The following is a 23,783-nucleotide window of genomic DNA, read 5'->3' on the forward strand; positions in this document are numbered from 1 at the left end:
CTCCAGAACGAGCAACCTGCCCACCCGGCCGTGGCAATGGGGGCTGCTGCCCTCGTCAGCTCATGCCGAGCTCATCCATGGGGCGCCTCGGGCTCCTGGACTGACACTGCTCTCGGACTGGGCTCAGGCCTGAGCAATCTCTGAGGGTCCCTCAGATTCCAGGCTCTTCAACCGAACTCCCCTCTCCCTGCAGGGATGCTTGCTGCCCCCCGACCCGCCTGCAATGCCAAATCTTCCTCCTCCCCTGTCCTGCTGCCCCCAGCACTCCAGTCAAGGCTCTGCTCCCCTCTGACAGCTGGTTCGGCTCCGCCCTGCTCCAGGGCTGGAGGGCTGGGCAGAGGTCCTGTGTCCCCACAGGGTGGCGGCCTCCAAGGGTGGGGTCGCATGTCACAATGAATGCCAACTGTTCATGTGGGGACCCAGTGTGCCCACCTTCAGGCCTTCACGACTGCCGCTTCCCCACCCAGAAGACTCTGCCCTGAGTCTTTGGCCTCAGCTTCTTGTCCAATTCACCTCCCCAGTGAGGGCTTTCCTCCCATCCTGCCCTCTGCCTGTTTTATTTCTTTACAGCCCACGTCCCATTCGCCAACGACTGACTTGCTTGCTACCTGACCACACCATTTTCTTGTTTATCATCTGGCTCTTTGAGGAAGAAGGAGAAGAAGGCATCGCTCCGTCCTGCTCGCCACCAGATACCCCACACCCGGCTCGGAGCCCCGTACACGGAGGATGCGCTCAATAACTGTCCCTCCAGCGGGGTCCCCAGCGATGCTGGGCCGGTGGACATGCCTGGATCTCACTTCACCCTCACACAAGCCCTGTGTGGTCAGTATCACTGTCCTCCTTTCATAATAAGGGGTGCGAGGCTCAGAGAAGGTGGGTAGATTGTCTGAGGTCACTCGGCCAGCAAGTGGTGGAGCTAGGTATCAAACTTGAATTTGCCTCATAGGAGAGTAGGTGATTTTGACCACTGGACTCTGCTGTTTGCCTTCGGTGTTTTCCGAATCCCCATAGTGAGGACACAGGAAAGACCTGCGGATTGAATGACCTGCATGCCATGTGATACAGACTGAATGTGCGTCCTCCATACCCCGAATTTATACGCATGCGTGCTGAGTTGCTTCGGTCGTATCCAACTCTTTGTGACCCCATGGACTGTAGCCCACCAGGCTCCTCTGTCCATGGGACTTTCCAGGCAAGAATACTGGAGTGGGCTGCCATTTCCTAGTCCAGGGGATCTTCTTGACCCAGGGATCGAACCCACGTCTCTTACGGCTCCTGCATGGGCAGGGCATTTCTTTACTACTCGCGCCACTTGGGAAGCCATGTTGGAGCCCTACCCCCAGTGTGACAGTATTTGGAAATGGGACTTCTAATGGTGGTTAAATGAGGTCATAACAATGGAGGCCTGATCCCATATAATTAGTGTTCTTAGAGACACCAGAGAGCTTGCTCTCTCGGAGTACAAAAAACGAGGAGAGGCCACGTGAGAACACAGCTAGAAGGTGGCTGTCTACAAGCGAGGAAGAGAGTCATCACCAGAAACAGAAAGGAACGGAACCTAAGTCTTGGCCTTCCAGCCTCCAGAAACTGTAAGAAAATAAATTTCTGATGTTTAAGCCACCCATTTTTATGGTAGTTTGTTACAACAGCTCGAGCAGATGAACACAGCTTGTTTTATGGAAGCCAAATTGCCAGGTCTAGGAAAGTAAGTGCTCCTCCTCTCCTCTCTTCCTTTCTCCCCGCTTCGTTTAAGCACCAACAGTGGAGGGAAGCACAGGAACCCCCGAGGAGCTCCCAGGAGACTCAAACTGCTGGCCCATGGTTTGAACACCAGCCACAGAGCTGTTTTGTTGGGCTGGCACATATTTTTAAAAAACCATAAGGAATCAGAAAGCTCTTAGTCTGGTCCTTGCACATGCACACTGCTCCTTGCTGTAACTGTCCCTCTCTCTGAGGCCTGGGTTTGGTGCCAGTGACAGCAGGTGAGCCAAGCAGCAAAGACGCATGGTTCAGGGTGCCCTGGGGCAGAGTGACACTGGGCAGGGAAAAGGGCGTGGGGGATGGCGGGTCACCAAAGGCTGCAGGGAGAAGGTGGCTTTGGCCTGGTCCCTGGAGGGTGGACAGGAAGTCACCAGTCAGAAGGGGAAGGAGGGTGGGTTCCAAGGAAGGCAGTGGAGAGGCTAGGTGCAGGGCAAGGGCATGGCCTGAGCAGTGCGGTTGAGCGTGCCTGAGTGTGAAGGTGGAGGGGCTAGGACACGGGCTGGAGGGGTGAGTGCCTCGGGCTCAGGGGCCCCTGACACCAAGAAGTTTGAGCACTGTCCTCTATCCAGGAGTCACGACCAGGAGTCCCTGCAGGCTTTAACTGGGAGGGGTCACCAGACAAGCTGAGTTAAGACAGGCGGATGCTGGGTTAACTGCTTCCTCACTGTGTGACTACACGCACAGGTCGCCCTGGAGCCATGTGGCCTCAGGTCCCTCATCTGTAAAATGGGGGTCACAGGGGTATTGTGGAGACTGCGTGCATGCTCAGTCATGTCCAGCTCTTTGTGATCCACCGGACTGTAGCCTGCCAGGTTCCTCTGTCAATGAGATTCCCCAGGCAAGAACACTGGAGTGGGTTGCCGTGCCCTCCTCCAGGGTATCTTCCCAGCCCAGGGACTGAACCCGCATCCCTTGTGTCTCCTGCATTACAGGCAGATTCTTTACCCACTGTGCCACCTAGGGTGACTGGGGTTAATAAGTGTACTTACTCCCAAGGTTGGTTTGGGGAACTTAATGAGTTAACAAGTATAAAGCACTTGGAATGTCCCTAGCACCTGGTAAGACTCAGGCAGTAAGAGTTACTATTATAACTGTTTAAGGACACAGGTTATCTCAGCGGTAGAGTTGAGAATGCATCTTTGCATGGCCCCACACTGAAATATTTGATTCTTATCAACACACCATGTTTACTCAAGGTGGAAAATGGACTGACCTGTTTTTGGAATAAAGGGCACATTCATGCAGCCTGAGTGCCCCATTTCCAGAACATTCCAGGCCACCGAAGGCTGACAGTAAAAATTCAATGGAGCAATAGGGCCTCTCGGACACGTTTCTTTCCCCCTCATATTGTACTGCCTAGGGAGGCAGTAAAAAAAAGTTCTCACAATTTTAAAAATTAAACAGGAAGGAGACCCAAATAATTTCGGAGCAATCTGCGTAGACGTGCTGCGCTTGGTTGCTGTCGCCCTGGTGCACTCACATCGCACGTTTCCGTTTCCAAAGGTCTGTCACTACGGTCTTTTGTTTCTGCCTCCTGACAGATGGAGATTCGGAAAGTGGGTTCTGGCAAGAGACTAGCTGGTTCAGATCTTTTTGCTACCAATCTTGAGTTCAGTAGTCCAGGGACATTTATTTATTCTTGTGCCCGACAAAATGAGGAGGGGACCACATCAACACCAGTGGCTGCTGGGAGAGCTGGAAGACACACACAAAACCAGAGCCCCTCGCGTCATCACTCCCTCATCCAGAACATGCTTCTCACGAGCTTAACAGCTACTCGGGGCTGAGGACTCAACAGTCATCAAAACACAGTGTCTCCTTCCAGGAATGTGATGGGGGAGGGTGGACGATGCGACAGACAAATAAACAGCCAGTGCCAGGTAGCCAGATGTGCTTTGGAAAAAAAAAACAAAAAACAGAAGATGGTGGAGATTTGAGAGGTTCTGGCTGAGCTATGACCCTGAAGTGGCCAGGCAAGGCCTCCATGACAGCATGTCTTCTAAGCAGAACCTGAACGATACGAGGGAGATCTTTCCCACGTAGATAATGGGGGAAAGAGTGTTCCAGACTGAGAAGGAGCAAGGACAAATGTGTGTCCGCGCGTGCGTGCGCGCGCGTGTGTGTTGCTCAAGGCTGGTGGCAGAGGGAAAGGTGATGTGGCTGGGATTACCATAAGGACTTTGGCTTTTGCTCTGAGATGCGGGAACCAGTGTAGGGTTTAGAGTAGCGACTGACAATCTGACCTGTGTTTTTAAGAAGTCTGTAGTTTTGAGGAGAGGAGACAGTCAGGGTTTTGTGTATGAAGTAAGCGGAGGGCTGCAGCTGAGAGGGGCCGAGAGGACAGCCAACGGCAACTGCAATGACCCATGTGAGAGGTGACGGGGCTTGAACTGGGAGATGGGGATGGAGGTGGCAGGGAGCAGTACCACGGGGCTGAATATGACCCCAGAGGTGGCATTCACAGCCACCAAAATGGGAAGGGTGCCCCCTGGAAGGGTGCAACGTGGTGATCCTGGGAGCCGGCGGTCACACTGGGTATATATTTTGAAGGCAGAATAGACAGGACTTATCAGATGTAATGAAGTGGGAGAGAGAAAGAGGAAACCAGGATTTTTAAACAGAGGTATCTATTTTCTGAGAGGTAAAAGAATGAGAGGCAAGAGTTAATTTTAGATGTGTTCAGTTTGGGAAGCCTCTTCACAAACGTTAGGGATGGTAGTGAGGATGGTGGTGATGGTGATTATGAAATGATGACTTGGTGAGGATTATGACTTGAGCAAATGCTGAAGGTTTGCTGTGTGCTGGGCATAGCGCAAAGAACATGAGATGCATGAATGTGTGTAATCTCCATTGTCATCCTCATTTAATAAGCCAGTGTAGTGGGTTGAACTGTGTCCCTCTCCCCCAGTGACATGTCTACGTCCTCGTCCCCAGGACCTGTGAATGTGACCTTACTTGAAAAGAGTCTTCGTGGGTGCAACTACGTAAAGGCTCTCAAGATGAGATCATTCTGGCTTCTCCAGATGGCCCTAAATTCATCAGCAAGGGGCCTCATAAGAACACCTGGAGAAGAACCCACCTATGGAAGGTGACGGTGAAGGCAGAGACGGAGCTGGGGGTGATACAGACACAAGTCACGCCAACAACTTCTAGATGCTGGAAAAGGCAAGGAAGGCCTCTCTCCTAGGGCCTCCAGAGGGAGCAGGGCCCTGCTGACTCTGGATTTTGGACTTCTGGCCTCCAGAACTATGAGAGGTTCGATTTTCGTTAAGTCACCCAGTCTGTGGTCCTCTGTCATAGCAGTCACAGGAAACTAAAACGGCAGGGAAAGTCCGGCACAGAGATGAAGTCACTTGCTCAAAGGCACGCAGCAAGAGCGCCGCAGAGCTGGGGATGCTTGCCTTTAGAGCCGCTCACTCAGTAGGCGGGTGCTCTTCACCCTGTGTCTCCAACGAGGAACTGGAGGTCAGAGCCACAAGGCCATGCCAGGAACACAGCTGGTGGACGGCAGGACCAGGCTCCCTTGGGCTTCTAGCAGGGAGGCCGGACACCTTTCCCTGCCCTCGATCCCCACCTCTCCACTTTGAAAAACCCAGAAAGGCCCTTGTCCAGATCGTCTAGTGCCTCTCGGCCGCCACCACGTGGATCCAGGGCTCTGCTGGGAATGCCACCCAATCTGGTGATTCCAGTCTCCAGCTGCTCTGGGTCCAGGAACAAGTGGCCCCAGAGAGACCCTGGTGGGGTGGTGGCCTCGGTACCTAGATTTCAGTGCCACCAAGGTTCACAACAGTCACTTAGCAACAGCGTACCATCTGAATTTCAAAACCACCTCCTCTTTCCGTGATACCAACCCTGAAATCCTCTTGGCTCCCCTCCCACTGGGGACACGGGGACTGAAGAGGGAGGCGAGCTGGGGCAGGCCACACCCGCTGTGCTTGAACCTCTGCCCGCAGCTGAAATCAGCCTGGAAGCAGAAGCAGAAAAGGTCCATTTTCCCTCCCTCCGATGCCCGGAAAAACATTTTACCGGATAGAACCCAAATATTAGGGATCCAGGGAAGATGATATCCTTCCCCACCTCCCCCCATCCCTATGCCTTGTCAGAGCTTCAGCATTTTCAGAGATGGACAGAGGGACTTGTGATAATTGGGGCCTGTGAAGGGGCCCAGGCGTCTTCCCACAGAGAAGTGTGTTTTTAGAGCCCTTAATGAGCAGAGGGCGGTTCATGTTGGGGGTGGGCTGGGAATCGGGGGGTGGTGGGGGGGGTGTTCTATTTATGAAGAATACAATCATTACGTCCAGGTCAGTGGAGGGAACCACTGGGCTGAAACAAATTTGGGGGCTGGGGAGGGAGGAACATTATGGCTGCTTCAAAAACAGGACTGTCTCCCTGGCCCGCCGACTGGCCCAGAAGACCCCCGCTCTCTCCCCCAAGGTGCACACATACACAAACAACACAAGCACCACACACGCTGACCCTCAGAAGCACACCTGTGCTACGAGGTAACCAGGTCCCACTCACGCACACACTTATTGGTTTGTTCCTCTCTGAGGGCAAACTGAAAACACGCTCCCAGAACGGACCCGCGCAAAGCGAAGCACTGCCTCAACAAGGTCCCCACCGCAGAGCCTGCAGAGCCATCTCCACAGTGCCCAGGACAAGTGTGGAAACCTCCTCTGGAGCTGTCTTCAGAGGCAGGACAGGCGGCGAAGGGTAAAAGTGGGCACATGACTGTATAATTGCCCCCGATTCTGACCACCCCTCCCCAACAACTGTATTTCTAAAGAGTGACAGTCCACATTCCAGAGATGTGAGCCTTGGCGCCACCTGCAAAGGGCAGAGATTTGATGACGAGGATAACAGTGTGGGGTGTAGGGATGTTCCTGAATGTTCTTGGGGGTCTCAGAGGCTCTGGGCTGGGGTGCTGCCTCTGGAGTAAGGAGTAAACTTCCCATTGGGATGACTTGGATGAACACACTACCCCTCTGCACAGGCGAGTCCTGGGGATGGTTATTTCACTATTTTCTACAAGGCAGTTGCATAACATCATGCCACCCGCTCTGGCCCTGGCCTGGCACATGGGAGCTGGAGAATCACAAGGTACGAGGTGCGGCTTCTGTCCCCATCGACCTGATGGGGGAGCCAAGACTCACACCTGGGATGGGTGAGGTGGGCCCGGGAGGGCTTCGATGCAGAACTCCATTGGAAAAGGGTGCCATGAGGGTGGGGCTCAGGGAAGGAGGAGATGGAGGTGGGGTCTGAACCCTACTTCAAAGAATGGGGCGCATCAGAAGGGGGCACCCAATCGGGAGGCAGGGAGGCGGGGACAGGCCAGAGCAGTCCTGGGTGGTGTGTTCAACCCGCCTCACCTGGGAGGGACACTTGCAAGGGGGAGGTGTGGAAACTGCTGAAGAGGGGGGTGCATGCATGCGTGCTAAGTCACTTCGGTCGTGTCTGACTCTGTGTGACCCTATGGACTGTAGCCCCCCAGGCTCCTCTGTCCATGGGATGCTCCAGGCAAGAATAATGGAGTGGGTTGCCATGCCCTCCTCCCGGGGATCTTCCCGACCCAGGGATCCATGCCTCCTAGTCTCCTGCATTGGCAGGCGGGTTCTTTACCACTAGTGTCACCTGGGAAGCCCCAGGAGGGGGTGGGGGAGGGGAATTCCATGGGGGTCCAGGCCCAGCAGCAGCCTGGATCCCCTTGAACATGACTTTGGAACATGGCTTCCTTATGAGAATGGCATCCAGAAATATCACAAATCCTACATAACTTTCTTGGTGGGCTACAGCCCATGGGGTCCACAAAGAGTCGGACATGATTGAGCGACTGACACTTTGAACTTTTGTTGAAGTACACAACTCAGGGTTGGTTCCACTGCTGTGTGTGTGGTGCGGTTTCACTGCGCCTCTGTCTAGACACTAACCATGTACACAACAGCAGCTACTGTTTACAGGCCAGCCCCTTCCAAGGACCTCAATTCTTTTAATTCAGAGATGCCATTTTTCCAAAGGTAATTTTTGATGTCGACCATTCTTAAAGTTTTCATTGAATTTTGTTACAAGATCACTTCTGTTGTTTATGTTCTGGTTTTCTGGCTGCAAGGCATGCGAGATCTTAGCTCCCTGGCCAGGGATTGAACTTGCACTCCCCGAACTGCAAGGCGAAGTCTTCACCCCTGGACAGCCAGGGAAGTCTCGGCAATGCCATTGTTATCACACTTTTAATGCCCGTGGCCACTATATTCCTTGGCCTCCCAAACAGAGCTTAACCTGCCACTTAGCTCACTTGATTGTCTCCAGGCTAAACTCAAACAGTGTATATAAAAGAGGATACTTTACCAAAGCTCATCATTGTTGTCAATGTTATTATTAATACCATTTTACTAGGCTTCATCTACTTCATGGTAAAGGTTATTTAAGGCCTGAGTACAACATTAAAAAAAAAAAACAAAAAACAAGCATCGCTTTCCAACATTAGCAGAGGAAAGATCCTGTGGAGACTGGCAAAAGATAAAGCTACCAAAGCCTGAAACGCGAGAAGGCAGGACATCGGGGCTTTTTGTTTGTTTCTTGTACGGGGGCCCAGAGTTCTCAGAAGGGGTCATTAATGGCTCCCTGGTTCCTTGGCGGCAGAAGGAACGCAGTGCCTGGCCAGCGGTGGCATTCTTTGGAGACAGGCTGCCCTAGGCTGAACCTGAGTGCACCCAGCTCACAGAAACCATTTATTCAGTGCCCAGAAGCAGGAGAATACAGCCCGTTCTCTGCCATAAGAAGGCCCAGTGATTGGAAGGAGATACCCTCCTTCCAAAAATAAATCCAAGTAAAGCCTCCCCTCACCTCCACAGAAACCTGTTCCTCTGCAGACATTAACCACCATCAACCCACCATCAACCACCCACTGACCTGCCAGGAAGCTGGCGCCACACCTGGTTCTCCCTCCCCATCAACATCCACAGTTAACCCACCTAAGACCACCTTGTGACCACCACATCGCCAACCACCCTCTTCTCTTTATCTCCATGTGAAAGTCGCTCAGCCATGTCCAACTCTTAGTGACCCCATGGACTATACAGTCCATGGAATTCTCCAGGAATACTGGAGTGGGTAGCCTTTCCCTTCTTCAGGGGATCTTCCCAATCCAGGGATCCAACCCAGGTCTCCTGCATTGCAGGCAGATTCTTTACCAGCTGAGCCCACCAGGGAAGCCCAAGAATACTGGAGTGGGTAGCATATCCCTTCTCCAGTGGATCCTTCCGACCCAGGAATAGAACTGGGGTCTCCTGCATTGCAGGAGGATTCTTTACCAGTTGAGCCACCAGGGAAGCTTATTGCCATAAGTACTATACAATTTCCTTTTTAAAAAACAGCCCCTGCTGCCACCAGGATGAAAGGAACAACTTAATTAAAAAAATTTTTTTTGGCTGTGCTGGGTCTTTGTTGCTGCAAGCAGCCTTTCTCTAGTTGTGGGATTGGGGCTACTCTCTAGCTGTGGTGCCGAGGGCTTCTCACTGCGGTGGCTTCTCTTGTTGCTGAGAACAGGCTCCAGAGTGCTCAAAATTCAGTAGTTGTGGCTCAGGGGCTTAGTTGCTCCGCAGCATGTGGAATCTTCCCAGAGCAGGGGTTGAATCCATGTCCTCTGCCCTGGCAGGTGGATTCTTCACCACTGGACCACCAGGGAAGTCTGTCATTTCTTGCCTGAACTTCCAAAGCCACCTTCTACATGGCCTCCTTGGCTCCACTTTGGCTCTTTCCCCTCTCTACCAAGAGATCTTCTAAAACTGTAGATAAGATTGCAGTACTTTTCTGCTTAAGCCTTTGAAGGCTTCCTGCTGAACTGGGAATAATTTAGATTTCTTTACCAAGTCTTGCAAGGCCCAGTGTGATGTGGCTCCGGCCTGTCTTTCCCGCTGCATCAACCTAAGACTCTCTTTTCTGTGGAATGAACAGAATCATACCTGCCTTCCAGGCTGGTCGTGAGACCACTGGGATGAGAAACAGCTAAAACTACTCTGTAAACCAGAAAATGCAGCACAGTAAGATCCCCTGGAGAGGGAAATGGCAACCCACTCCAGTATTCTTGCCTGGAGAATCCCATGGACAGAAGAGTCTGGTGGGCCACCGTCCATGGGGTTGCAAAGAGTCAGACACGACTGAAGCGACTGAACACGCATGCAAGCATACCACATAACCTCTATTCCATTATAATTGGGCTTTTGTGTTTTCACTCCTGTTTTCATGATTTCCAGTTCATTGCTATATTTTAGTGTTTGCAATTTTATATCCTTTTCAGATATAAGGATATCTATATGCACAAGTCAGTGCTGAACACTCCCATGCCGGTGTCTCAGTATTCCAAAGATAACAACCCAGCTATGATGCGCTTAAAACCGGGACCGTATTTGTTCTGCCCTGGGCAGAAAAATTAGAATTTTTACTGAGCAGTCAGATTGCTAGAGGCCTAAAGAGAGATCTTACTTAAATGATAAACCAGGTTATTCTCTTATGAAAACAATGCAATAATATGATCTTCAATGTCTAACTTTGAATAGCAGCAGATAACGTTTCTTAAGCTCATACACTGTGTCTGTGCTGGATTAAGCACTTTTTGAAAAACTTTTTTTTTTTTTTGGGTGGGCCATTTTTAAAGTCTTTATTGAATTTGTTACAACATTGCTTCTCTTCTTTTGTTTTGGTTTTTTTTTTCACCCCAAGGCACCTGAGATCTTAAGTCCCTGATCAGGGATCAAACCTGCACCCCCTGCATTGGAAGGGGAAGTTTTAATCACTGGACTACCAAGGAAGACCCTAAGCACTTTTACTGCTTTACTTTTATCAATCCTTAAAGGAATAGTAAGGGGTGTTACAATTGTCCAGATGGGGAAGCTAAAGCTCAGAGAGGTTAAGTAACTTACCCAAGGTCACACTGCTAGTGAGAAATAGAGTTCCACTCCTCTATTTTAATAGCCCATGTTCTTTGTTTTACCCTATGTGTGTTGGGGGCAGGAGAACCAGGAATGTGTCTGTCTGTGAAAAGAGGATACAGCTAATGGGGAAATGGGGGTTAGGCAAATACAAGGCCACCAAGCTCCATGGATGCAAGGGAGTTTGGGCAATAGATTCTTCTTAATGTCAAGCTTCACTCCTTCATGTCTTACATTCTGTCTTGCAAAGTTAGACAATGGTCAACACGTTTCCCCATAATCAGTGAAAAAGAGTGTAATTCTTTTCTTGTAAAGAACAGTCACTGCCTTTTTGCTATTTATACCAAGAAATGTGTATGCATGGATGTGACTGTGTGTGAGAGAAACAGACAGACAGAGAGATGGAAATAGAGACAAACTGAGTATTTAGTCTCGAAGTGTTCAGTTTTAGCAGCTGGCAAAGGTGCTCTGGCCAGAGAGATTCACAGAGAAGTTTTCCTTCCCTTTCACTTGATACTTCATTCATCATTTGCAAACCAATCACTCAGAAGGAGAGAGCAACAAGACCCCCAGGACAAAACTCTACTGTAGTCAGGTCTGCTTTTCTGCCTTGGCAGTTTACCTCCTCTCTCTGGGCCTCAGGTTTCTCAGGAAAACACCTGGATTCCTGGGATTCCACCCAGCTCTCAGACTGGAGGGAAGGTTTTAGATCCATGGTCTCTTCTGCTCTCACCACCTCCCGGAGGAGATGGGCAAATCAGTCTGGCCACGGGGGCTGGAGGAAGGTGGCATGGTTAAGTGGCAGTTCCTGGGCTAGAGCTACTGACTTTCAAGGCCAATTCCAACATGGGTGGGCTCCACCAAGCGGCTTTCAAGAGCGCACAGAGTTTGGGCAGGTACGATGCATGTCTATCCTCTTAAAACAGAAAGCGTTAACACTTTGAAGCCACTGTGTGGAGGTCCCTGGCCACCCCAATGGATCCATGTCTGAGGGCATTTCCTTCTTTCCTTTCCTCTCTCCCTCCCTCCCTCTCCTTCTTCCCTCCTTCTTTCCTTCCTTTCTTCTCTTTGCAGAGAGAAGAGAACAGTTAGAAGAAGTAGGACATGCTTAAGGAAAGGCGCTGCCTTAGAAAACCTGAGATCCCTGCCAGATATAACTGGAATAAAACCCAAACCAAAACAACACACATACACAAGCATGATGATCTGTGTGTGTGTGTGTGTTTGTCTATGTTGATGAGTAGTAAGAGTAAAGAGCTAAGTATGGATAAAACCCTCCTGGCCACCTGTATTTTCTAGTTGCTCTGTGTTTTACATGTTTTCACAAATCAGTGAGCTTCTTATTAAACAACAGGCCAATTTTCACATGCTAGAGGGAAAAAAGCTCCCCTGCTAAGACGCACCAGCTCCACTGCTACCTGCTGAATGTTCCTTGGGATCCCAAGGCCTTACAGGCAAACAGAACATCAGCCAGGCTAGACCCCACACAAAACCCCAGCAGGCTGGAATGTAGCAGCACAGGAGATGTGGGTTCGATCCCTGGGTAGGGAAGATCCCCTGGAGAAGAAAATGACAACCCACTCCACTATTCTGGCCTGGAAAAGCCCATGGACAGAGGAGCCTGACAGGCTACAGTTCATGGGTCGCAAAGAGTCAGACACGACTGAGTGACTAAACAACAACAACCAGGTAAACCAAGGGGCTCCGGCTGCTAGAGCTGCAAGGACCCCCGCCTACATGGGGGCCCCTTCAAAGTGGGCAAAACCAGCAGATGAGCAGCAGGCAGGCTGTCCGAAGGGTGTAAGCCAAGGGCCACCACCAGCAGGGGACAGTCTGTGGGGAACTAATGAAAGTCTCCTCCAACCAAAAATCCCACCCTCAGCCTGCATGGTGAACCTGGTTGGACATTCTCCTGATACTCCTGCCAGAGACAGCAAAGAGAGGCCTTGTGGGGTAAAGAACAGCCCAAGCTTTCCCCTAGAAAGTCCTGGTGGCACTTGTAGATACTTTGGCTACCTGATGCTAAGAGCCGACTCACTGGAAAAGACCCTGATGCTGGGGAAAGTTGAGGGCAGGAGGAGAATGGGATGACAGAGGATGAGATGGTTGGATGGCATCCCTGACTCAATGGACATGGGTTTGAGCAAACTCCAGGAGATGGTGAAAGACAGGGAAGCCTGGTGTGCTGCAGTCCACGGGGTCACAAAGAGTCGGCCACGACTGTGCAACTGATCAACAACAATAAACTAGATGATCACCTCATCACATCCACAGTTTTTGGATCTGTAAACCCAAATATAATAATGAGACACTGAACGTAGACATCTAGGCCAGGGCCTGGCATGTAGCACATGCCAGAGTAAGCGGTAGCTGTTGTTATAATTATTCAGTAATTTCGAAGGTCTCTGTTAAAAGTTCATGTGCTGACAGGACTGCTCCACCCAGCCATCGCCCACAAGTTAAGATGCCGTTGCTGCTTTGCTTGGGGAGTGAGCTAGGGCCGTGGTTCTCCAGGTGTGGTCCCTGCATCACCTGGGAATTTGTTTGAAGAGTGCATCTGTGGGCCCCACCTCTGAACTGCTGAATTAGAAATTCTGAGGGTGCAGCTCAGTCATTTCATAACCCACTCCCACCCCACCCCAAGGGACTGATGTCTGCCAAAGTTGGAGGACTACCGAGTTCACCCAATGATTGCCAAGACTGGCTGATGAGCAGAATATCCTGGGAGTGTTCAGAGGAGAAATGCAGGTTCCTGAGCCCATCTCCCCGGGACTCAGAGCCATCAGGTTCTGGGATGCTGCCTGGGAGTCAGCATTTTAACAGGCTCCCCTGGTGATCCCACTGGGCTAGAGGCTGGGTTGGTTGGAGAGAGGGACACACGGAGGCTGGAAGAGACCCAGGGGTGGGGGTGCCTGAGAGGGGGCTGGGAGTGCGGGCCTAGTAGACTGGGGCCGCTGAGAGATGAGAAAGTGCTGAAGACCAAAGTTCTCAATCGTATTTCTATAGATTTATGAGATGGATCTCCTACTATCGTTCCATTTTCCATCCAGGGAAACTGAGCCCCAAACAGAAGGCACTATTCTAAGTGCAGATAGCTCATACTTGTAGTCACAGGAACTTAAGCCAGGGGTCTCCCTGCCAAAGTCTTTGCCACTGAGCCCCTCAAGCTCATGCTTACATATTGGCTCCCTCTCAGCATCTCACCTTCTCTGCCAAGCACTGAATCCATGCTCATTCCCCCAGTGCTGGCCATGAGGGTGAGATTTGGGGAGGAGGTCAAGTCAGAGCTCAGACCTGAATGCAAAATCCAGCCTCAGTCACTGAGTAGTTGAGCCACCAAATCGCCTCTCAAAGCCTCAGTTTCCACATCTGTAAAATGGGGATAAAATCTGACATCACAAAGCTGCTGAGCAGGTCAAATAAAGTGACTCAGGTGAAGGTGCTTTCCAAGCTGTCCATCACCCCACAAGCACAAGGACTAGAGAAGGAGCAGGGCTCATTACATCTCCTGCCTAGAGGCACTTACCGTCTAGCCAGGGCAGAAAAAATACACTCAAAGCAACCAGACAGCAAGCAAGTGATGGGCTCCCCGCTGCGTGCAAAGTCACATCTCAGTGCCTTTGCTCAGGAATGCCATCCCCCAATACCCTATAGGTGCAAGGATCCTCACTGATTCGGCTTACAGTCCAGGCCTCAATTTCCCCGCCCCGTGAGCTGCCATGAAGGCAGGAAGTGCAGCTCATTCAGCTTTGTGGTCTCAGAGTGTCTGCCATCTGAAAGGTGTGTACAGGAAGTGGCTGATGCAGGTAGGGAGGCTTCCGGCCAGAGGGTCCTTAGAGACCTACAAGGGCCTTTTCAGGGGTACACCTGCCTCACAGAGTTCCTTTAACACCCCCCTCTGGGGTAAGCATAGCGGGAACAAGGGCTTAAAACCAGCCAACTCCTGGCCCTGCTACCCGCCCCAAGTGTCCCCATCACCCACCCCAGCATCTGAGACACTCAGGTGGGGCTGGCGGATCCGGCATAGTCAGGAGGGGAGGAACGTGAAACAGGAAGTATCAGCTCCACTGAAATCTCCTGAATAAAGGAAAGCGACTAAGCAACCAGCAGGCATGCAGGAGACACTCGGCGATTCCAATGAGGATTCCTGAGAATCTGGTCATTTGTTTCACCTGTTTCTCCCTTCTTTCCTAGGCTGGAGGATCTGAGGAGGTGTCCACAAGGGACAGAGCTCTGCAGAGTGACGAGCTCTAGAGAGCTGCGTGGGAGATTTCTCCTGTTGCCCCTAGGAGCTGTGCGACCTTGATTGAGTAAACTACGTCAGTCCTCAGGACCTTGAAAATGGGTACCAGGTGACTAGGAGCTAATGAATCGCTCTCCCTTAGAAGATAAAGCGAATAACACAGCAGGCGGGGACACTGTCCCTAGTCCAGCCAAGCAAAACAGGTTCAAAGCTGACTCTGGTCCTGGCTGTGGTTCTTCCATGGAAAAGGGATAATAATGACGATGGTGCTGAGGATGACAACTCATCTTTGCTGAGTACATTCTGGGCACCAGGAACCAGGCAAGCACTTTCATTCATTATGTAATTCAATCCTCACAATGATCCTATGGGCAGATACTATCTTTATTCCCATTTTGCAGTTGGGAAAAGTGAGGCTCAGAGAAGTTTACACCTGGCATGAGAGTCTGGTGAGTGGGGGAAGCAGGATTTGAACCCAGGCTGTCAAGATTCCAGAGCCCATCTGCTTTCCTACTGGAATCTTCTAAACCTGGAAGTCTGTATTCACAGCTGGGAAAGATGGGAGAAGATGTAGAAAGGCAATGAAAATAATAATTTTCCAGACTCAGGACTCAGTCTAGAAAAAAGATCACAGCTGGAGCAGTCAAAAATTCAGTCTGCTAAATTATTTTCAGTACAGGAAACGCATCTCAGGGGCTTGGTTTAAACAGGCAGAGTGGGTGCCCTGGAGGCAGCCCAGGTCTCCAAGGTGGACACCTGGATTCTAAGCCACTGGCCTCCATGTAGCAGCCTACTTAGCTGGGGTGAGGCAGCTGCCCTCAGTCCATTTTCTCATCCATCAGGCATGCTGGATATTCCTGCCTTCGTCACCTCTTAGGTGGAATCCAGATAATGGGTCATATCCATGTCCACCTTCCCACATGCCGAATTTTAAAAGATTTTGTCTCTCATACATTAATTAGTTTCTCCACTAACAAAGCAGTAAAGCATTTGTGCAAATGCTGGAGTTTCTGATCCAAACAAAGTAGCCATTGTTATCCGCTTCCAGCCTAGAGCAAAACGAAAACAGCCCCCCCTTTCCCCCCCAAATGATATTTTTAGGCAGCCAGTGCCACCATATCCTGGGTCGTGTACAGCTTCCACTGGTTTCTGGAATACTGACTCCCATCATGTGGACTTTTAGAAAAACACTGGCCTAAACAGTTTCTGAGGTCTCTTCCAGCACCAAGTTCAACAACGTTGTCTGGACGTGTACTCGGCTAATTGCGAATGTGTAGTCTTCGCTCTCATTTTGTTTGCTCAGTCCTAGAAATGCAAAACCGGGGAGGACCCTTGGACTCTGAAGGAGGTCATCTGAGGATACGGATTGGGCAGGCCTCTGCCACTTCACACCGAGAGTGGAAAACACAGGGAACTCCGTGGGCCCGAGAGGCTGTACCAGCTAAAACTATAAACACGCTCAAGAAGGGTTTAGATGGACTCATGGAGGAGGAGGGAACGAGGGTGAGGGGTAGGTTTAGTCCTAACCCCTGTGGATTTCTGGTTCCTGTTAGCAATACAGTGTTTGTTGCGCAGAACAAGGCGGTTCCACTGACAGCATAGCTGATGTTCTCATGTGAGGAGATAAAAAAGGAAGGAAAACAAACCAAGAAAGAAAGAAACGAGGGTATATGATAGTTTCCTGCTGTGACATTTAACTTCTATGACCAGGGGAAAAAAAGGTGTACTGTAGGAAATTAAGAAGTAAAAGAGGAAACATAATCTCTGATTCCAGATGAACTACCTTAACATTTTGCTATATTTCCATCTGTGTGTATGTTTTTTAAAAAATAAAAACTATGTACTGTATGTATCCTGCATTTTTTTTTCATTTAACATATAGAAAAATCACATTACTTAACAGACCTATTGTATGCCTTAGGGATTTCTACTACTTATTTATTTAATGATTAGTTTACTTAATCATTGAATTCTTTTATCATTCACCTCTTGTTGAACATTGTTTTTCTTTTCCTAATTTTTTTACTGTATAAATAATGCTGGGATAGACATGCCTGGGGACTTCTTTTCGGAAAAAACAATAAATCTCAAAATCTCGGAGTGCACCATTTCATGTTTCTCTTACATAGACAAAGGGCAGGTGAGGGACAGCCTGGTGAGGACTCCTCCCCAGCGAGCCCTGCATCTTGCTACAATAGAATTTTAAAGGCTCAGGCCAGGAAGGTCTTCCCCAGGAAGACCCTGTTACAGGGTCTCAGTATAGGGTCTCAGAAAGTGAAAGTGCAAGTTGCTTAGTCGTGTCTGACTCTTTTGAGACGCCATGGACAGTAGCCTCCGTCCATGGAATTCTCCAGGCAAGGATACTGGAATGGGTAGCCATTCCCTCCCTTCTCTAGGGGATCTTCCTGACGCAGGGATCAAACCCGGATCTCCTACAGTGCAGGCAGATCTTTTGCCGTCTGAGCCATGAAGACTCCTGCACTGGTCCCTGCAAAACGCAGCACTCTGAGACAGACTCATAGCCACAATAAGGACCTAATGTGTAACACAGGGAACTCTACTCAATACTCTGTAATGTCCTGTACGAGAAAAGGATCTAAAAGAGAGTGGATAAATGTACACGTATATCACTTTGCTGTACACGTGAAACAAAAACAACATTGTAAATCAATTATACCCCTGTAAAAATTAAAAAATAAAAATAAAACTATACATAATTTTTTTTTTTAAAGAGAGAGACTCACAGTCACTGGGCTGCAGCTCCCCAGGACGTGGCCCTTATTAGAAATGCAAATCTCAGCTGACAAACCGCCAACACCCAGCTCATCAGCCCCAGCCCCACCCCCACTGCCTGCCCCAGTCGGGTGGCCTCTGCCTTCCATTTTTACCTGAATAAGCCGAAAGGGAGCTGGCTGGGCTGTGGATGAGTCATCGGAGAAGGAAAGGGTCTGCCTGAAATGGAATCGTCTCCTCGGGGTTTTAATTTTACCCAATGAGAGGAAGTCCGTTTCTTTTTTCCCAGCCTTAACTCTACTAAAAGCCATTAAGCACTGCCAGGGATTGGAGACATTTATCTGTTGGCGAACGTGAATGCTGCGTTTTGTACCTCCAGCGGGGAGGGAAATCAAGCTGTTTACTTGGTGGCCACCCCCAACGGACCAAAACGAAGCTCTAACTTGACGGTATGTCTGAAATGCATTTTTAAATCTCAAATTCTCTGGCCTCCATTCCCACCTGTAAAAACACTAGGAATCTGCAAAATTAATTTAGCTGAATTACACTCTGACCCTGAAGCTGGGAAAGATTGAGGCCAGGAGGAGAAGGGGACGACAGAGGAGGAGATGGTTGTATGGCATCATCGACTCAATGGACATGAGTTTGAGCAAACTCTGGGAGACAGTAAAGGACAGGGAAGCCTGGCGTGCTGCAGTCCATGAGGTCGCAGAGAGTCGGACACGACTGAAAGACTGAACAGCAACACCACCACCACCCTGACTGGCACTGACCACCGAACGCAAATGGGGTGACCAGTAGGTGACCTCACTGAACCAGTTCTTGTTTTGGAAAGGATCGTGGACCACTGAATGCTGCCAGGGTTGCAGTCAGGCTAGGTTATACAATAACCAAGATCAAAGAGAGGTCTGGTGCTGGTTGCCCAGGTGGGCTTCCTTTGGATGTTCAGTCATAAGCAAAGCTTCACAGGACAAAGTCCCTTTAGGCAGGGCGGGCTGCCCCCCAGTGTGTCTCAATGACATAGTGATTATCTTGATTTAAAGTTACTTGAGAAACACTTGGTAGCAAAAAAAAAAAAAAAAGAACGATATTAAAAAAAACTGGCTCTGGGGACTTTCCTGGTGTCCAGTGGTCAAGACTCCATGGTCCCCATGCATGGGGCCCGGGTTTGATCCCTGATCAGCGAACTAGATCCCACTTGCTGCAACTAAAGAGTTCCCAAGGCACAGCTAAAGACCCCACCTGCTGCAATGAAGATGGAAGATCCTGAGTGCCACACCTAAGGCCCGGCACAGCGAAATAAATATTTGAAAAACATCCACTCTGACTCTGTCTCTCCCCTTGAAAGTGAGACATAAACGTCCCACGTGAAGTGACCCTTCCTATACCAGAAGGATAGAGAGCATCCTTCTCATGGGGTTAGGAAATTCAAGGCTAAGAAAGTTATAGAAACAAACTGTTACTTCTCCGTTAGTCCACTATACCAAGCACAAGCCCCTTTGTTTCGTGTTATCTTCACGAAGAATTGTTTCTTTGTCAAAAAATGATGTACAAACAGCCTGCTTTGGTCATTTGAGAGAAGGTGCCCCATTTCTATGGAAGTCCCATGTTTATGGAGAAAACTGGTTTTTTTCTCACATTAATCCATCATGTGTCATTTCAGTGATTAGGCCAGACCAAAAAAACCCACGGTAGGAGGTAAATTTCCCCCAATCCTGGTGGCTCAGCTAGTAAAGAATATGCCTGCAATGTGGGAGACCTGGGTTTGATCCCTGGGTTGGGAAGGTCCGCTACAGAAGGGAAAGGCTATCTACTCCAGTATTTTGGCCTGGAGAATTCTATACAGTCCATGGGGTTGAAAAGAGTCGGACACGACTGAGCGACTTTCACTTTCACTTCAACCACCTCAACAGGGCAAGTTCAGATTCTCCATCTAGAACGACAAGCCCACTTTCTCATCAATACCCTTTGTAATCAGTTCGTGCCTTTCCTTCTTCCATCGATACTTCAAAATGCCCCTCCAAATGTAACTTTTTACAAGAAGAAACCCATCAGACTGAATTCCATCTGTGGTGTCATTCATTCTATATCCTTTCGGCACTTTTTTTTTTAAGTATTTATTTTTATTTATGTATTTGGCTGCACTTGGTCTTCGTTGTGGCGTGTGGGGTCTTAGTTGCGGCATGCAAACTCTTAGCTGTGGCAAGTGGGATCCAGTTCCCCAACTAGGGGTTGCACTGGGCCCCCTGCATTGGGAGCACTGAGTCTTAGCCACTGGACCACCAGGGAAGTCTCTTTCGGCACCCTTAATATTTAGACATCTCAACTGCTGATGCTGTTGCTTTGCGATTGTTGTCACGTGACTTCACTTGTACATTTGGTCTCATCCCTGAGTTCCTTAGCAGGTGAAGGTGGAGCCAGTCTTTTATGTTCAGTCCTTGCTATACTGAATGCTTGTGTCCCCCACCAAAATTTATATGTTAAATCCTAATGCCCAAGGTGATAGTATTAGGAGGTGGGGCCTTAGGGAGGTGATTAGGTCACAAGGATGGGGCCCTTATGAAGAGGATTAGTGCCTTTACAACACAGACCCCAAAGGGCTCCCTTGCCTCTTTCTCCATGTGAGGCCACCATGAGAAGACAGCTGTCTGTGAACTAGAAAGTGGGCTCTCACCAGATACTGAATCTGACAGCCCCTTGATCTTGCACTTGAAGGCTCCAAAACTGTGGGAAATAAGCTTCTGTTGTTCATGAGCCATAAACCCAAAATACATATACCCAGTCTACGGTATTTTATCACAGAAGCCTGAAGGGACTAAGTTCCAACAGTGCCTAAGTAGAGACACTTGCTCTGCTCCTGGAATCCTGGAATAAGATGGGAGGGTTCTCATGTTCCTTTTTTTCTTATTTTCCAATTTGTATGCATGGATTTATGTGCATATCCTTCTAAAGGGAATAGAAGCTCATTAAATAAATTTTGAAAAGTGTAACTCTAACCACTCTAATCACTGCTGTAACTTCTCAAAGTTCTGTAATGAGAGCAAAGGTCATAGGCCTTGCTTACATGCACATCTTGCAGAGTCAAAACAAATGATTTTGTATTTGAAGATTTGGAGCTAAAAATTTCATAAGATGCTCTCGGTAGTGTGGCATAGTGGTGATTGAGAGGATGCACCGCCCCCCCACCCCAATCTGGGTTGAATCCTGGCTCAGCCACTTATCAGTTGTGTGGCTCTGGGGGAGTTACTTAACCTCTCTGACTTTGGGTACATCCAGATTCTTTAAAGGATTTCCCTGGTGGCTTAGAAGGTAAAGCGTCTGTACAATGTGAGAGACTTGTGTTCGATCCCTGGGTTGGGAAGATTCCCTGGAGAAGGAAATGGCAACCCACTCCAGTACTCTTGCCTTGAAAATCCCATGGACAGAGGAGCTTGGTGCAGGCTACTATCCGTGGGGTCGCAAAGAGTAGGGCACGACTGAGCTTCTTTAAAAAATGTTCTACTACCCATACACTTGATATATTGCTTGCTTTACCCAATGTTCCATGCAAGTATCTACCCTTATTATTACACAGTCCTCACACCCAACATTGAAATAGTTGTGTAATACTCTACTCATTCACTGGTGAACAGTTAAGTCAATGTTTTCTAACTTTTTTCTGAAATGCAGTGTTTCAACGATGGTTTAAAAAAAGATCAACACCCTCAATTTGTAGGATGAGTGATGGCAGATACCAATCTGAGGTCTCCTGGGTGCTTTCGTGTAGAATATAAGCCAACCCACAAGGCCCTGGTAGAGCCCAAACCCATAGTACTTGGTTTATATTTCCAATGAGAATAACCTGGAGTTAGTCATCCAGGGACCCATTCACACACACCATCCATGAATCCCAGGAAGAGGTGGCGGAAATATCTGAGATGAAACAGACCACGCAGCCCCTCAGGGCAGCCCCCTCCCCGCCATGCCGGCGTCCGCCTCGCCCCACGTGCACTGGGCCTGCCTTCACGCTCGTCTCCCTCCCACACACCCGCACGTTCTCTCTACAGCCAGGCAGAGCAGCTTGTCGCCGGGGATGTTTCTCCTGAGGTTCCGCGGATGGACACCAGGGGACACGCAGCGGCCGTGGCTTTGCCTGTCCTCCCGGGTTTTGTTTGGCTTCTCTTTTTGCACAAAATGACCCTGGCTGAGCTGGTTAAAGGATGCACTGTCCCTTACACCCTCCTGAGAGGGTGTGTGTCTTCCTCCTCCTACACACACACACACACACACACACATACACCCCAGGTAATCTCCCTCTCCCTTCACACACACACACACACCCCCCAGGTAATCTCTCTCTCCCTTACAGCCACTCCTGAGAGGGTGTGTGTGTGTGTGTGTGTGTGTGTGTGTGTGTATGTATCTTCCTTCTACACACACAAAATATATGTATAGGTATTCTCTCTCTCTCTCTGGCTTCCTTCCTCCTGAGCCCCAGGTCTGCGTTTCTGCCCTGAGGTCAGAGCCGCCCTCCCCACAGACAGACCTGGGCCTGGTTCTCTGAGGTCCCTTAGTTCCCTGCCGGTTGCACCTCATTCTACTCTCTGGATGGGAACCTTCTGGCTGCCCCTAGCGCCCTCCTGTGTTCCAGCTCTTTTCTTCCTCATCTTGTCTCTGTTCCTAATACGTTCCAGGGGCCTGCTGCTACCATTTCTTGATCATTGACTTATGGAGTCTCTTTTTTCTCCCCCTAAAGATTCTGGTTCTGAAATCAGAGCTGGATCACCCTGGGCCTCAGTTTTCTCATCTGTAAAACAGGGATATGTCCGTACTGACCTGCTTCCCAGAGCTGTGTGAGGATTAAAGGAGACAAAACAGGGCTCCAAGAAAGCACATGTTACCAATTATTACCTTATCATTATCATCATTAATTAAAATAACAGAGTAACAACCCTCTGTTATTCTAAAAAGCCAGAGATTCTACCACAGCTTGCCATTCCTAAATTCCTCCATCTCAACCTTCCTAATCTGCCCCTAGGAATCCTTTCCAACCCCACACCCTGATCTCCTGGTTATCTTTTCTTTTTGGTTTCTTTTTTGGACTTGAAAAAAATAACAAATCTGGATGAAGAGTCAGGAGATCTGAATTCTTTCTAGTGAAAATGGCTGGTGACCCTGGGCAAGTCATAGTCTCTTTGGGTTCCATCTCTTTCACTTGCAAAAAAGGAGGTTGGACTGTGGTGTTGGAGAAGACTCTTGAGAGTCCCTTGGACTCCAAGGAGATCCAACCAGTCCATCCTAAAGGAGATCAGTCCTGGGTGTTCATTGGAAGGACTGATGTTGAAGCTGAAACTCCAATATTTTGGCCACCTGATGTGAAGAGCTGGCTCATTTGAAAAGACCCCAATGCTGGGAAAGATTGAGGGTGGGAGAAGAAGGGGACAACAGAGGATGAGATGGTTGGATGGCATCACTGACTCAATGGACGAGTTTGGGTGAACTCCAGGAGTTGGTGATGGACAGGGAGGACTGGTGTGCTGTGGTTCATGGGGTTGCAAAGAGTTGGACATGACTGAGCGACTGAACTGAACTAGACCAAAATAGGATTTTCCCAAGCATGTTCTGGGCTTCCCTGGTGGCTCAGATGGTAAAGAATCTGCCTGCAAAGCAGGAGGTCTGGGTTCAATTCCTGAGTCAGGAAGAGTCTGCCAGAGAAGGAAATGGCAACCCACTCCAGTATTCTTGCCTGGGAAACCCCATGGACAGAAGGGCCTGGTGGGCTACAGTCCATGGGGCTGTAAAGAGTCAGACACAACTGAGTGACTAACACTTTTCCAAACATGTTCTGGAAGCTTCCAACACACTAGAGCCTTCCAATCCACCCCTGCTCCCCTACCTTGACCTCTCTTGGCTCAGAGAAGGGCCGTAAGTGACCAACCGAGCACCCAGCTCCACCTCACTTAGCTCACTGTCAGATCTGGATACTGTCTACACTGCCTGGAGCCTCAGCAGATGGTTGCAGGGCAGATCCAGCCCCTCTCATAAAAAGAGATTTTGAATGGGCGTAAATCTCAGCTCTCTCTGTAAGCAAGGAAAATGAACTGCCAGCTCTGCTGAAAAACTAGGACAAGGTTCTCTTT

At 49.4% G+C, this 23,783-nt stretch overlaps 1 protein-coding gene across 3 annotated transcripts in view; it reads right to left on the reverse strand.

Annotated features, from left to right (window-relative positions):
• ZHX2 (zinc fingers and homeoboxes 2) overlaps positions 1–23,783 on the reverse strand; it is a 161,432-nt gene that overhangs the window by 109,391 nt on the left and 28,258 nt on the right. Inside the window, exon 1 of one of the 3 annotated variants that reach the window (XM_010838928.1) lies at positions 17,820–18,286. The exons of the other annotated variants lie outside the window; for them this stretch is intronic. The gene's annotated coding sequence lies outside the window, so the exon portion shown is untranslated. Of the gene's footprint in view, positions 1–17,819; positions 18,287–23,783 lie in introns of those variants that run through there. 3 annotated transcript variants of the gene reach the window in all.

This window comes from Bison bison, unplaced genomic scaffold, assembly GCF_000754665.1.
Source record: "Bison bison bison isolate TAMUID 2011002044 unplaced genomic scaffold, Bison_UMD1.0 scf7180017864108, whole genome shotgun sequence".
Classification (NCBI taxonomy): domain Eukaryota; kingdom Metazoa; phylum Chordata; class Mammalia; order Artiodactyla; family Bovidae; genus Bison; species Bison bison.